Here is a 15,061-nt window from a genome sequence, read left to right as displayed (position 1 = left end):
ATTTACATTCAGATGCTTGGCAACTGATTCATATTTATGACGGTCACAGTGTCCCAGGATCATGTGAAGTGACCAAACCCTGCTGCAACCACTCAGCAGATGGGGGGAATAAAAACCAAACACCCCCACCCCACCCCCGCTGCCAATCCTCAACAGAAATGCTCACAACAATGAAAACCTCGGACAGGAGGAAGAGCGCCACCGGGCGGGCAGGCAGGTGTCTTGCTCGGCTGTGGCTTGGGGGGCACTTTTTTCAGTGCCATTGTAACTTCGAACAGTCACTAAGCGAACTGTTGTAAGTCAAGGACTACCTGTACTTCATCACTTTTTTCCTTTTTTTTTTTTTTGGTCATCAAGTTTTTGACACCTTGCTAGGTGACTGGTGGTACTCGGATGTTGCCATATCCTAAAAGTGGTACAATGGGTGAAAAGGTTGAAAAGCCCTGCTCTATTCCACCACACAGGGCTGCCTACTTGTGGATGGATATTGAGAGACAGGTAGTTGTATGTGGACATCTCTCTGGAAATAGTTAAAGGGTTGACCTCATGCTGGGAGAAGGAGGCTCCATGGATTTGTCCTCACCTTAGCTACAGAGCCCTGTTCAGCAACACTCTGTTTTGCTCAACACCAGGCCAGGATCCAGCCGATCTCTCCTGAGGCCATTCCTGATATCCAACTTGCTCTGGTCTTTGGAAGAAAAAAAGCAAAACTGATTTTCTGATTGTTTCTCCTGCAGTTCTGCTGGTGGACAAGAGGTGGCACTCCAATGGCATCTTTGCAAGGACGGTGGCTCAGTAGAAGGCAGGCAGGCAGGCAGGCAGGCAGGCGTGGACTTTTCATCCACCAGATCCTGTGGCTGCTTCAAAGGCATAATTAAGGAGCTGGGCATTTTGTGAGGGAGGGGTGGCAGGAAGTGGACCTGGTAGGGCCCACATAAAGAAGAACCTCATGCAGGCCTTTTAGGCATTGAAGTGATTGATGCTTTTTATTCAGGCAACATATTTATTTTTTAAAAATAACAACCCAAAGTTATTTCAGTATTTTTGGTTTCCTAACTCACATGCTGCTCTTTCATGGGCACAAACGGTGGAGGAAAATATGTCAAAAACATGCCTGCCTGCCTGAAATCTTAAAGGACAAGCTAATACCTTCTTGTTCTCACAGTTAGACATCAGCAGTGCTGCCGAAGAATTTGGAGATGGCCCACCGAAGGGGTGGGTGGATGATTAAACACAAGTGAAAAAGTTGCCTTTTTAGCTGTGTTCATTAAATGGTACTTGGTTTAGAGGCAGTCATCCAGCTCATCTTGTCTGATATCGAAAGAGTTAAGTAAGGTTGGACCTTATTAGCATTTGGACATACTGCTACAGGTAGCTCTTGATTTACAACCACCATTGAGCTCAACAGTTCTGCAGGAGAAACAATCAGAAAATCAGTTTTGCTTTTTTTCTTCCAAAGACCAGAGCAAGTTGGATAGCAGGAATGGCCTCAGGAGAGATCGGCTGGATGCTGGCCTGGTATTGAGCCAAACAGAGTGCTGCTGAACAGGGCTCTGTAGCTCAGGTGAGGACAAATCCATGGAGCCTCCTTCTCCCGGCATGAGATCAACCCTTTCTCACCACCGTTGTTAACTGAATCACTGCACTCGTTAAGTTAGTAGCACAGTTGTTAAGTGAATCTGGCTTCCCCACTGACTTTGCTTATCAGAAGTTTGCAAAAGGGGATCACAGGACCCCGAACACTGCAACCGTCATAAATATGAATCAGTTGCCAAGCGTCTGAATTTTGATCACATGACCATGGGGTTGCTACAACGGTCGTAAGTGTGAAAAATGGTCATAGGTCACTTTTTCCAGTGATGTTGTAAGTTTGAACAGTCACTAAATGGACTTTTGGTAGTTGGTAGCTGACTACCTGTATAGATGTGGTTTATTTAGGTCTTCATGCCTCGGTTGGCCACCAGATTAGATGGATCTTTTTCTCTGATTCATCCAGGTCTCTTTCCTTGTCTCCACTAATACCTAACCATAGCCCAGACATGCTTTGATAGCATCTCTTTCTCTCTCTCTCTCTCTCTTTTTTTACATGTTCTCATTACATTATGTCCCTCTCATTCCCAGCTCACGAATAAGACAGGTTTAAGTCATCCTTTAACAGTACTGGTATTAAAGTATTATTTTCCTTCTAATTTTAAGTATTCAAGGACAGTCTCAAGATATGTAAAATCTGTCATCTTTTACTTTTGTCACCCATGACCTTGGCAGAAAATCAGGAGACTGGCAGTGGCTAAAACAGAGGCAACGCAGGCAGGACAGGGATCAGCAATGGGGCTGGCATGTTTCATGGTGACATCATTTCTGGTTCAAGGATGGCTTGGGAGCACTTTAGCTCAGCAAAGGGGAAAGGCCCTATTACTCATTCATTATTTAAAACACAGCTTCAAAACCTGACCTGGTTTTTTGGTTTTTTTTGCGGCCCATAGCAAACAATTGAGTTTGGGGAGAAGATAATAAGGGACCCACGTCCCCCAAACCAAGAGAACCATAGGTCCTGGCTAGGTCCATTTTGGAGTAAATAGCTATTGATTAATTGTGCAAAGTCCAGCATAGTCCTTGAGCCAATGGAAATTATCCGTCCCTGATTTACAAGTTTAAGGCTGAAAGCGTGCAACTTGTACAGTTGAGCACTGCTTCATCAGATTAGGCAAAGTCCCAGCAGATTCATTTGTTCAACATGCTCAGCTTGTTTAGTATCACTTTGATTCTTTCTTTTTTCTTTTTTAACTTTGTGTGTTGTGCAAACCCAGTGCATTTGGTTGGTTGAGTTAATTCAACTGCTCAAGAGAAGTAAGTTTTGTGAAAGCCGCCAATCTTTATAAGTGAAAAGCTTCTACTCTCTGCCAAAGGCAAATAGACACATTCACAAAAATGCTCTTCTTGTGAACAATTACATGCGTAATCTTTTGAGCTAAGCTGCATACATTTTCTTGGTACAGACTATGAGCAGATCCATATATAAGTTAATGGAAAGTACTCAAAAACATTTCACCTCCAAAACGGATCTTCTTCAATAGTGTATAATTGGAGCTCTTCATTCCAAAGGAGGCCTGCAGTGAGACCTAGATGGGTAGAGTAGAGGATGCATCAGGACTGGCAAAATTTAGGGATCCTTTTTACCTAAAAGACTGCCTGAACTAATACAAGTATGCCCAGGCTTACAACCAGCCAGGGAAGTGCTCTAAAACTGTAGCACTTTTAACTCTATAAATAAATTATAGTGGGCTGAAAGTATCTTTCGGGAGTGGCCCCATACTTACCAAACCCTTTCCTCTAAAAATATAACAGTTCCACCACCGGGAAAAATTAAGGAACTCTACTTTCATTTTAACCAACTTGTTATTCCTTGCTATTGGCATTTAACTGTAGTTGTTGATTATAAGGTGATTCTAATTCAAGATCATGGAAACCGAAGCCTTCCAATGTTGTAGGGAGCCCCTCAAAACATTGGACTCTTAAAACCTAATTTTAATGTTACTGAAAATACTTTGATATTATGGTTAGTTGTTCAGTTGTTCAGATGTTTAGACTGGATTTAACATTTTTGACCACTTATCGAGTCCTTCTCAAGGCCTGGGTTAGGCAGATATGGAGTTTGATGGAGGTATCATTGCAGCATGTAATCTCTTCCAAGTAAGGCAGCCTTTTGCAGTTGACTGATGGTGATTTTGTCAATGCCGATGGTGTTCAAGTGGTATTCCAGATGTTTTGGGATTGCACCCAACACGCCTATTATGATTGGTACTAGCTTTGCTTTCTTTTGCCATGTTATACTTCTATATACAGTATTATCTCTTTGTGATTTTCTCCAGTTTTTTTTGTCCTCTGTTCTACTGTCTCCAAGTATTGCAATATCCATTATCCAGACTTTTTTTTGTCTTTCTTATCAACAATAGTTAAGTCTAGGGTGTTGTGTGGCAGATGCTTGTCTCTTTGAATTCTGAAGTCCCAGAGCATTTTAGTTACATCATTTTCTATTACTTTGTCTATTTTGTGGTCCCACCAGTTCTTTCTTGCAGACAAGTTGTATTTTTTGCAGATATTATTTTATTAGTCTTCAAGTTAGTTTGACTAGTCCAGTGTTTTTCAAACTTAACAATTTTAAGATATGTGGACTTCAACTTCAACATCTGATGGATTTCCTGGAGGTGTTTTTTGTTTTTTTTTGTAAGATTTTTCAGAAGTTGTTTGCCATTGCCAGGAATGAGAAAGAGTGATTGACCTAAGGTCATCCAGCTAGCTTTATGCAAGCACCTTAAATACTACACCAAACTGGCTGTCCATATTAAGTGTACTTAGTCATTTAATATCAATAATCAAGTAAATTTGAATAAAATCCAATTTAATTTTTACTGCCTTCCTCTCCTCTTCTTTATCTTGATTCCCACCTGTTCAAGGGCTTGTTGTGGCCCTAGATCTCAAAAAATTTTGCACTGTATTATATTTTATTAATCTTTATGATGACTATTACTGAGTTTGGGTGATAAACACTGGAAGCCATTAAACACTGGATGTAGAACGGGATGTTTAGAAAGCTAGCTTGCAGGCAGAAACCTATTAAAATGAACAGGATTGGCTCAAGGCCATGAATGCAAGCCCATTGATTGCAAACTGAAAAATAGCATTTTTGCTTGGGACCTTCTCTGTGCAGAAAATCTTTTTGACCATTGAATGATGGGGACACATTCCATTTAAATATATAGGAAAACATCCAATAATACACAGCCTTTGTTTACTGGGAGTCAGATTAGTTCCAAGGCAAGGCTCTTAATGCTAAGCCAATAACTTTGAACTAGGAAAGGATTGCCAGAGATGAGAAGGGTTCAGCACACAGTCTGGTGGGAGGTGGGGATCTAGCAGGTTTTGAACCAGTTATCCTCCTCTTAAACTCAGAAATCTGACCAGGATGAGGAACATAAATGAAAAGGTGAGTGGCTCAGTCCACTCCCCCATTCAGCCACAGCTGCACTGCAGTTCCTAACCATTTTCTTTATCTCTGTTCCAGATGTCTCGGACAAGATGTATGCTGACATTCTCTGGTGGCTGAAAGGTAGGCATTTGGCACTCATGATCTCAACTCTGAAAAGACAAAAAGCATGCCTCCTGTTTTATTTCACTTGTCCTTGGCTCACAGCCTTTCCTGAAAGATGCATCTTCTCTGTATTCTTTTCTGTACTTTACAAACGTCAAGTGTTATAAGAACAGGATGATTGAGTAGGTCCTTCAGACTCCTAAAGGAAATATTTGATTTCAGGTATTAACCAAAATTTTGTTTTGCTTTTGCTTTTCAGAGTTATACATGGGAAATGGTTGAATTATTATTCCACTCGTAGCTACTTGATTAGGCTATTTTGCATTTATATTTTAGTGTTTAGGACACAATCCTGTTAATGGAGAATAAGCTCCACTAAATCCAGCAGGTTTCACTCTTGAGTAAGCAATGAACTCACTGCTCAGTGAATCTATTTCAAAGGAAAATGGTTAACCTGATATATCTCCTAAGAGAACTTCATTTATTCACAGTGAAGGGAATTCTAAAGAGTTTCCAAATATTTGGAAAACAATATTAGGGCATAGTTCTGTTTATGGTTATGAAAGAGTCACTCCCATCGAACCCAGTAGGGCTTCCAAGTAGACATGTACAGAATTTCACTGTTAATTACATTTGATTCATATGAATGCAACTCACCAGCAGATATTTCATCTTTTTTTTAATTAACATTGCAAAGGTCATTTGCCATTTCTATTTCATATGAGCTGTGGCAAATGTACCTTAAAGTGTGTGTATAAATATGAACAACAACTCTGACTGCCTTAAAATCAGATCTAGGCTGATAACAAGTAAACATGTGATTCATTACCTAAATTAGTGCAATTGGCTAATTCACTCTATTTAAATAAATTTATCAACAGCAAAACTTTAAAGAAGGTCTTTAAGCATTCTAACAGAAAGCAGTTAGACAAATAAGTGCATAGCAAAGTAGTATACAGTGATATTTAAATCTGAGTGGATTTTTCTCCACCAGTTGTAGTATTTATTATCAAGATTGCATTATAAAGAATTATGTTTAAAAGAAGTAAAGGCTATTATTAATGCCCTCCCCCTCATCTCCCCTTTCCAATTTGAGGCTGTAGTATTATTCCTTGTGTCAGGGCATGCTGTGTGGCTTCAGCAGGTAATAAGTACAATACCCATTATTACGGTGGAAACTCCAGCTTTAAATGAAGTTGCCTTCAGGTGAACAATACTAGTTTTATTGGAATGGTGATAGCATTTGGGCAAGAGAAGGAAGTCTTAAGGTGGGCCCAGTTAATCAGTTTTAGAAGATGGAAATAGATAGGATGAACATGAAAAAGGATGGAACATGGATGAAGTCAGGATTTTCTGTTTCTCTCCTGGATTTTAAGGAAGATAGGGGCTTTTCATTTACTTTTTTGGAATTACACTAAACTGATTTAATAGTTTTTTTTTTCCCCTGTGAGTGCCATCTCAAAACTATGAGAAATTACGCTGATCACTTTTGGCAGTTCTGGTGAAAGAGATTTCTGGGGATTGCCAAAAAAAGATTCAGGGTATGTCTCCAGCCCTAAGAGTGTTGTGCCACTTTCTGCTTTGGATGGCAAGTTCAGCTGGTGTTACTAATCAGGAATAAGACAACTGTCTCACTTCTGAGACTCTAAACTTTGTTTTTGTAGTTTGGGCTAGGTGGTGCCCATCCTGAGATTTTAATCCCTTTCCTGCAAACTGAGGATGAAAGTTGCAACCCAGAAAGCTGACAACCAAATGTAATAGGCAGATCTAATCTCTTTTGCACTCATTCAGGGCAACAGCAGCAACAACAAAAAAAACTGACATGTGCTCAGTCTGTATTTGTTGAACCTCCCAGGCGTAACCTTCCCTGTTCATTGCAAGGGAGGAAATCTTGATGAACAGCCCTGCATATGAATCACTCCTCCTCTGTTGTAATGGAGAGAAACTGGTATGGACAGAGAAGTTTCAGTTTTCTGCTAGAAGTAGAAATTTTGGGGGTTCAGATGGATGCATAGTGCTGACTCACAGGCTGTGCTTTGGACCATCCTGAATGCAATATCCCTCTCCTGTATATTAAAGTAGCATAATAATAGTAATAATAGTAATAATAATAATAATAATAATAATAATAATAATAATAATAATAATAATAATAATAATAATAATAATAATAATAATACCATCAAACATCCACATCTGCCTATCCCAGGTCCTGGGAAAGGACTCGATAGGTAGACAAAATGCCAAATCCAGTCTGAACATCTGGCTGACTGTGCGATGATTAATAATAATAATAATAATAATAATAATAATAATAATAATAATAATAATAATAATAATAATAATAATAATAGAAGTAAAACAACTATAGCAAATAGAGGTAGTACAGTTGTGGCAAAAGAAGGAAAGATAGTACCAATAGTAATAGGTACCTTGGGTGCAACCCAAAACAACTGCAGCACCACGTGAACACCATTAACATTGACAAATCACCATCAGTCAATTGCAAAAGGCAGCTTTATTCGGAATAGCTTATATCTTGGGAAGTTGAATCATAATTCAACTGAATTCAAATTTGCAGATGACACTAAGCTGGCAGGAATAGCCAATACCCCAGAAGATAAGCTCAGGACCCCAAAAGTTCTTGAAAGACTTGAACAATGGACCGTATCCAACAACATGAAATTTAACATGGAGAAAAGCAATGTATTACACCTAGGGAGGAAAAATCAAAGGTATAAGTACAGATTGGGCGAGACCTGGCTCAAAAACAGTAACTGTGAGAGGGACCTTGGAGTCCTAGTGGACAATCACCTGACTATGAGCCAGCAGTGCGCAGCAGCAGCCAAAAAGCTAATACAGTACTGGGTTGTATAAACAGAGGCATAGAATCAAGATCATGCAAAATATTAGTACCGCTTTATAAAACCTTAGTGAGACCACACTTGGAATACTGCAACCAATTTTGGTCACCATACTAAAGAAAAGATGTTGAGACCTTGGAAAAAGTTCAGAGAAGAGCAACTAAGACAGGGGTGTCAAACTACTGGCCCACAGGCCGGATGTGTCACGCGGAAGCCGCACCCACCCCATTGCCGGCAATGGCAAAACTGTCCTGATACATTGCGCGACGTGCGAGTTTGACATGTCTGAACTAAGATGATCAAAGGCCTGGAGACTAAAACATAAGAAGAACAGCTGTAGGGTTTGGCTAGTCTAAAGAAAAGAAGAAATAGGGGTGACATGATAGCAGTATTCCAGTATTTGAGGGGCAGCCACAAAGAAGAGGGCATCAAACTATTCTGCAAAGCACCAGAAAGCAGGACAAGAAACAATGGTTGGAAACTGATCAAAGAGAGAAGCAACCTGGAATTAAGGAGAAACTTCCTAACAGTGAGGATAATTAACTAGTGGAACAGCTTGCCTTCAGAAATTGTGGGTGCTCCATCACTGGAAGTTTTTAAGAAGAGACTGGACAGCCACCTGTCTGAAATGGTATAGGGTCTCCTGCTTGAGCAGGGGGTTGGAGTACTCCAAGGTCCCTTCCAGCTTTATTCTGATTGATTGATAAATATTTTTTACCAATCCATCAATACAGAGACTGCAGTGAACCAGTCAACAACTGATAAAGAAGAAACAGTGTAGTTAGAGATGCAGCTATGAGACAGCCCAAAAAGTACAACAAGAATGCAACTTGGACAAAGGAGGTGGGTAAAACTAAAAAAGAAGGTGAAATGAAAGAACTTGTAATAACAGCAGAAATGGTGGAGAAAAGGACAAGGAAGATCAAGAATTAGTCAGACTAGAAGATGAACTGCATGGTTTTTGGTTGAAACATTTGATTGATCTACACTCACTCATTTCCAAGCAGTTTAACAGCATACTGCAAGGAGGTGAAGTTGAAGATTGGTTAACACCTGGCAAAACCTCCTTGATAATGAAAGATCCAACAAAAGGGGCAGCACCAGGCAACCATAGGCCAATCACCTACTAACCAACAACATTCAAATTGCTAACTGGCATGATAACTGATGCAGTCCAACAGCATCTAGTTGAAAATAAGCTCTTTCCATCTGAGCAGAAAGGAAACTACCCAAATAGCAGAGGAACAAAAGATCAGTTCCTAAGTGACAAAATTATTTTGGAAAACTGTAAGAGAAGGAAGACCAACTTGAATTTAGCTTTCGTTGATTACAAGAAGACATTTGATTCCCTGCCACATGCTAAGACCAGGAAAATTGAAGAAAGAAACAGAAGGCTAATTCTGGCTGCACAAGGCCAGGCCTTAAGAACAAATGCATACAAAGCCAGAATTGAGACGACAGCAACAGACACCAAGTACTGCTTTTGCAGAAAAGCAGAAGAAACAATTGACTACCTAGATAAAAAGAAAATGAACAGATTGACTACAAAAACAAAAAAAAGTAACAATCCTGCTTTGGAATAACTGCAAGAAATTGCATTTGCCTGCAAGCAAGGGCTGGTGGGACCATAAAATAAAAATAATAGAAAATGAAGAAACTAAAGAGCTCTGGGACTTTAGAATTCAAATAGCCAATCACCTGCCACATAACACCCTAGACCAGTGGTGGCGAACCTATGGCACGCGGGCCAGAGGCAGTACTCAGAGCCCTCTCTGTGGGCATGCGCGCTATGTCCCGGAGATGGCAACTGTCCCTCTTCAACCAGCCGCCTGCTAACTAGTTGAGGTCCCACGTGGCCAGATGCATCCCGGCACGGCTGGTTTCCCTCCCCCCCATCCGGTCCCTCCTGGCCTTGCATGCTCTCCTTTTCCCAGGCACGACCCTCTGCATCGTCTCCTCAGCTGTCGGTCGGCCATCCATCTCAGAGGCGGCTTCTTTGAACTACTGGTGGCGGGCTGCGGAGCTCCAGAGTGCGCCGGTCAAGGGGCCAGCAGGCTGTGGCTGCTGACGGACACCGTCGGCCCCCATGTGCTCGCTGGCCTCTGTGTGTGTGGGCCAATGGTGTCAGGCAGCAGCTGCCCCTTGCCTTGCCCCATGGCAATGCACCCCCGCCCTGCCGTGCCTCACCCCGCAGGACAAGTCTCCTGCCTACCGTCCCACCTACCAGAGACCTCCTGGATCTCCCCCAACCCTGCCCACCCCCCACAGGCATCCCTCCCCAAGAGCAACATTGAGGTGACCATGCCCACCTTGGCCACACCCATCCAATCTGCCATGAAAACCACAGCCACGCCCACCCAGTGTTTAACTATAAAAATGCCAGACAGCTCTGCATATTGTCAAAGCAAGAATATACAGTATTTGCAGCGTTGACACCCAGTGGGCCACACCCATCTGGCACCCGGCGATAAATAAGTGGGTTTTGGGTTGCAGTTTGGGCACTCGGTCTCTAAAAGGTTCGCCATCACTGCCCTAGACTCAACAACTGTCAATGTCTGCACAGTGGACATGGCAGTACCTGGAGACAGCAGAAGAACTGGAGAAAAATCACAAAATACGATGACCTGCAAATAGAAGTATAACAACTGTAGCAAAATATTTCTTTTAATCTTTTAAAATCTTTTTTTTATCTCTACAAAAGATACTAGCAAAGATATTAATAGTCACCTTGGTTGCAAAACATCTGAGGCACCACTTGAATACCATTGGCATTGACAAAATCACCATCAGTCAATTGCAAAAGGCAGCTTTACTTGGAACAGCTTACATCCTGCAGCGACACTAACACATCAAACAACACCTACCTATCCCAGGTCTTCGGGAAGGACTTGATAGGTATATAAAAATGCCAAATCCAGTTTAAATATTTGGCTGATTGTGCCCAGCAATAATAATAATGGTTAGGACATGAATCATTACTTTTCCACCAGTCTTAGACTGTGAATTGAACTGCAGATTACTTACGCATAGTGGTGGGGGCTATGGGTATAGCCAGGGCTTTTTTTCTCATAGAATGCCCAGAACGGAGTTCCGGCACCTTTTTTGGATGGAACCTTGTAGGGTAGGCAAGGCGGGTTGTATGATGTGTGTGAGTTCCGGCACCTTTTTTTTTTTTTTTTTTTAGAAAAAAAGCACTGGGTATAGCCAATGAGCAATGATGTTACAAGAATGGTTGACACTAACTTTGGGGGAAGGGCAATTATTTTGTCCTTTGTCAGTTTAAGGGCCCAAAGTTAAAAGCCCTTTTTTGGGGGTGAAATGAATGGCTCATGAGCTTTTCTTCCAGTTCTAAATCCCCCAGTTTGGTAACTTTGGCTCTTACCTTCTCTGAAAGCAGGGGTCCTGGGATTTGCTTGAGGCCTTGACTTTCCGTCCTGCTCCAGGTTGCCCATTGTTAATTGTTTATGTCTTCAGTTTGATGATGCTCTAACTATAAGCATCTAACACAGACCTTTCTCTTTCTGTCTAATCCTTTATTATCTTCTGATCGCTTTTCCTTTCAATTTTGGAAATGACGACTCCTTGGAATCTCCTCCCTCCAGATGAAGAGGTAAGAGAAAGAGAGAGAGAGAGAGAGAGAAATTATCCATGTAATGAGCTCTTTGCTACTGTTAACATTTGAGAGGTTTACAAACCCGGCTGGATTTGGTTTCACCCCTATTCTATCCCCACTTCTATTTGGTAAGGATTGTTCTTACCTCAAGTTTCTAGAGTAGATAAAGTGTATCTTATGTTTTGGGAAGAGATGTGATGTTAGGTGTCTTTTCTTTCCAATGATAATGTGAACAGTGTGTGTGTGTGTGTGTGTGTGTGTGTGTGTGTGTGTGTGTGTATGGGTATACTTGTATTCACGAATGCAACCAAGCTAAAGCGTAGCCTAAAAGGATCTTCAAGTGTGGTATGTGCCCATTCTTATGATGATGGTTTTGAGACTTTCAAACTTTCTCGCTCATAGATAAAAATGAGTCATCTCAGAGATGCTCATGAATTTTTAGCTGGACAATCATTAACATTAACAAGAGAAAAAAGTAGTTCAAGCAAATATTCAAGTCTGAAAAATGTGCACATTTATTTTATGCATAGCGGTGGGTTGATAATTTCTGCTGTAGAAGATTCATAATTTTGAATAATTTCAAATAGACTAAGACGAGCTGGAATGTTAAGTCCAACCCAACAAAATAACATTCTATATTGTAAAGTTGAGCATTTGAGTATCCTGCCTGCTCTTCTTCACTATGCTTTTCTACCTCCCTGGAGCTGATCTATGGGCAGACTGCAAGTGTGCTCCCAAAGCCATCCAGATATTGACACCAAGCTGTAATTTATTGTGAGTAAAAAGCAAAAAGTTGTTTAATACATAAATTAGCAAAAATTGTAATTTTGACTTCAGTTTATTGTGATTTTGCAAACTTCTTAGGGTGTGACCACAGCAGCTACCTGTAGTTTACTGAAAAGTTGCACATTTCCAAATTATGGAGCAATCTCATAAGATAACAGCATTTTTCCTGTAGGTGGCAACATTAAATTAGCAATCAGCCAGCCATTCTGCAGCCTTATGAGAGAGTTCTCAGTACAATAAAACTGTTTTTCAGCCAGGAGAAGTCAGTACAGCCTCTGTCCTAAAGTTGGGTGGGACAAGCAGTTTCAAGAGGCAAAATGCTGAGAGGGATTAATGAAAACACCTGTTGGTTTTTGTAGAATGCAAGTTTGCTTTACTGAGAATGCAGCGGTTGGGCTCATACTAGGAAAAGTGTTTCTTCCTCACATTTTGAAACATTTGAAAAGGCTTCCTCAAATATTCACGTAAGGCAGGTGTGAATGGCCAGGGAACCATGGCCCTTTTATGACTTGTGGACTTCAACTCCCAGAATTGTTGGCTAGCTCAGGAATTCTGGGAGTTGAAGTCCACAAGTCACAAAAGGACCATGGTTCCCACCCTTGACCTAAGGTAACAGTTCTCCACTGTAAAATCTAAAAGTCTATTGTGAACCAGAGTCTTTGGTCATCCTAAGGTTCAAGAAGCATCTTTGGATATTCTTTTTGTCTGGCTATTTGGAGAAAGTCTATACAAAGTCTACATCAGGGGTGTTAAACTCAATTTCATTGAGGGCCGCATAAGCATTGTGATTGCCCTCGGGGGTGTGTGGCTTACTGGGTGGGCGTGGCCAGCTCTACATCATTCGCGTCAAGGGGGCCTGTGGGGGCCTAGGCAGGAGTGGGACAGATCTGAGGGTGTCTGGCAGAAGGGGGTGGGACCAGGGCAAGTGCCAAGGCATGGTCCACGGAGGAGCCTCACTGTTCCTCTCAGGCCATGCGGGGGGGGGGCGGCTGAATGGTGGTGCCACCACAAAATTGTACATTAGCTCCCGGCCGGCCTGGGCCAGGGCCAAGGCAGCGGGGACCGTTCCCTCACTGTTTCCAGGATGGCTTCGCGGGCCACATGGAACCACTTCGTGGGCCGCATCCGGCCCCCGGTCCTTGTGTTTGACATGTCTGGTCTATATCAATAGATAGGAAAGAAAAGTCTATAGAATATCCAAAAAATTTTGCCCATACTATCATTGTTTCTTTTACTTGTTCTTCTTCTTCTTTGGGATAAAAATATTAAGCTTACTAAAGCAGCAACATATAAAGAAAATTTATACAAAGTAATGAAACTTACTGCTTTTCAGATTTGGTTTACAATTCCTATCAGTCTTAGCTCTGGGGTCTTCAACATGGAGCCTAAGGAGTCCAGTAGGTTTTGGAGCTTTTTCTTAGCATGCACCAGGTTTTTTTTGCCACAACTGATATACAGGTAGTCCTCAACCTACCACCATAGTTGACCCAAAATTTATGTTGTTAAGTGAGAAATTTGTTAAGTGAGTATTGCCCCATTTTACAATTTCACTCCACATTTATTAAGTGAATCACTGCAGCTGTTAAATTAGTAACATTAGTTACTAAAATTAGTTACTCTGGCTTCCCCATTGACTTTGCTTGTCAGAAGGTCACAAAAGGGGATCACAAGACTCCAGGACACTGCAGCCGTCATAAATGTGAGCCAGTTGTCAAGCATCCGAATGTAAATCATAGCTCAGGAATTCTGGGAGTTGAAGTCCACGAGTCATAAAAGAGCCAAGGTTGCCTACCCCTGACCATGGGGATGCTGCAAGAGTCGTTAAGTGAGAAAAATGGTCATAAGTCTCTTTTTTCAGTGACATTGTAACTTTGAACGGTCACTATATGAACTATTGTAAGTCGACTACCTGTATTACCTTTAAAAAAGATGGTTTTAAAATATGGGAAGATGTCGTGTATCAGTACAGATGGCCATTTCTGGCACTGTCTTTAGTCCTAAGAATGACTCTTTGCCCTAAATGAATTGCATAAGCTCTCTTAGATGAGTGAAGCCCAGCGCTTTGTTTGGAAGTGTCCCAGCACGTGCCATTTTGCAAGCCTGTCCACATGTCAAAAGTCCCAATGGACTTGGGTTGCTACCAGATGATAATGAGATTGACAGCTGCTGCCCAGACAGAGAATCCACTGCCTCAGAGAAGTTCCTCTTGACTGCAGCACTGCTAGGGACCACATACCAAAAGGGATTCCCCAGGAGACCTCCCTATAGAGGGGAAAGAGTTTTTTTTGGGGAAAAAACACCCCAAGCACTTCTTCAGCACGAAACAGGATAACAAGAAGCAACATACTTGGGTTGGAAAGAGGAACTAAAGAAAAATGGCTTCTGAGCTTCTGTATGAGAACTCAGGAAATCCAAGAGAGCAAAGAGGAATCCTTTGTCAGGAACTCCATTTGTCTCCGAGGGGCAGGTCAAGAAACAATTTTAGCCAGATATCAACACTGGGGTATACAGGAAGTCCTCAACTTACGACCACAACTGAGCCCAAACTTTATGTTGCTAAGCAAAACATTTGCTAAGTGAATTTTGCCTCATTTTATGACCTTGCCACAGTTTTTAAGTGAATCACTGCAGTTAAGTGAGTAACACGGTTTTAAATGAACCTGGCTTCCCCATTGACTTTGCTTGTCAGAAGATCGCAAAAGGGGATCA

The sequence above is a fragment of the Protobothrops mucrosquamatus genome, unplaced genomic scaffold (assembly GCF_001527695.2).
Source record: "Protobothrops mucrosquamatus isolate PMUCROS unplaced genomic scaffold, P.Mucros_1.0 scaffold112, whole genome shotgun sequence".
NCBI classification, from domain to species: domain Eukaryota; kingdom Metazoa; phylum Chordata; class Lepidosauria; order Squamata; family Viperidae; genus Protobothrops; species Protobothrops mucrosquamatus.
The sequence above is the reverse complement of the archived record's forward strand: the minus strand, read 5'-3'. Positions refer to the sequence as shown.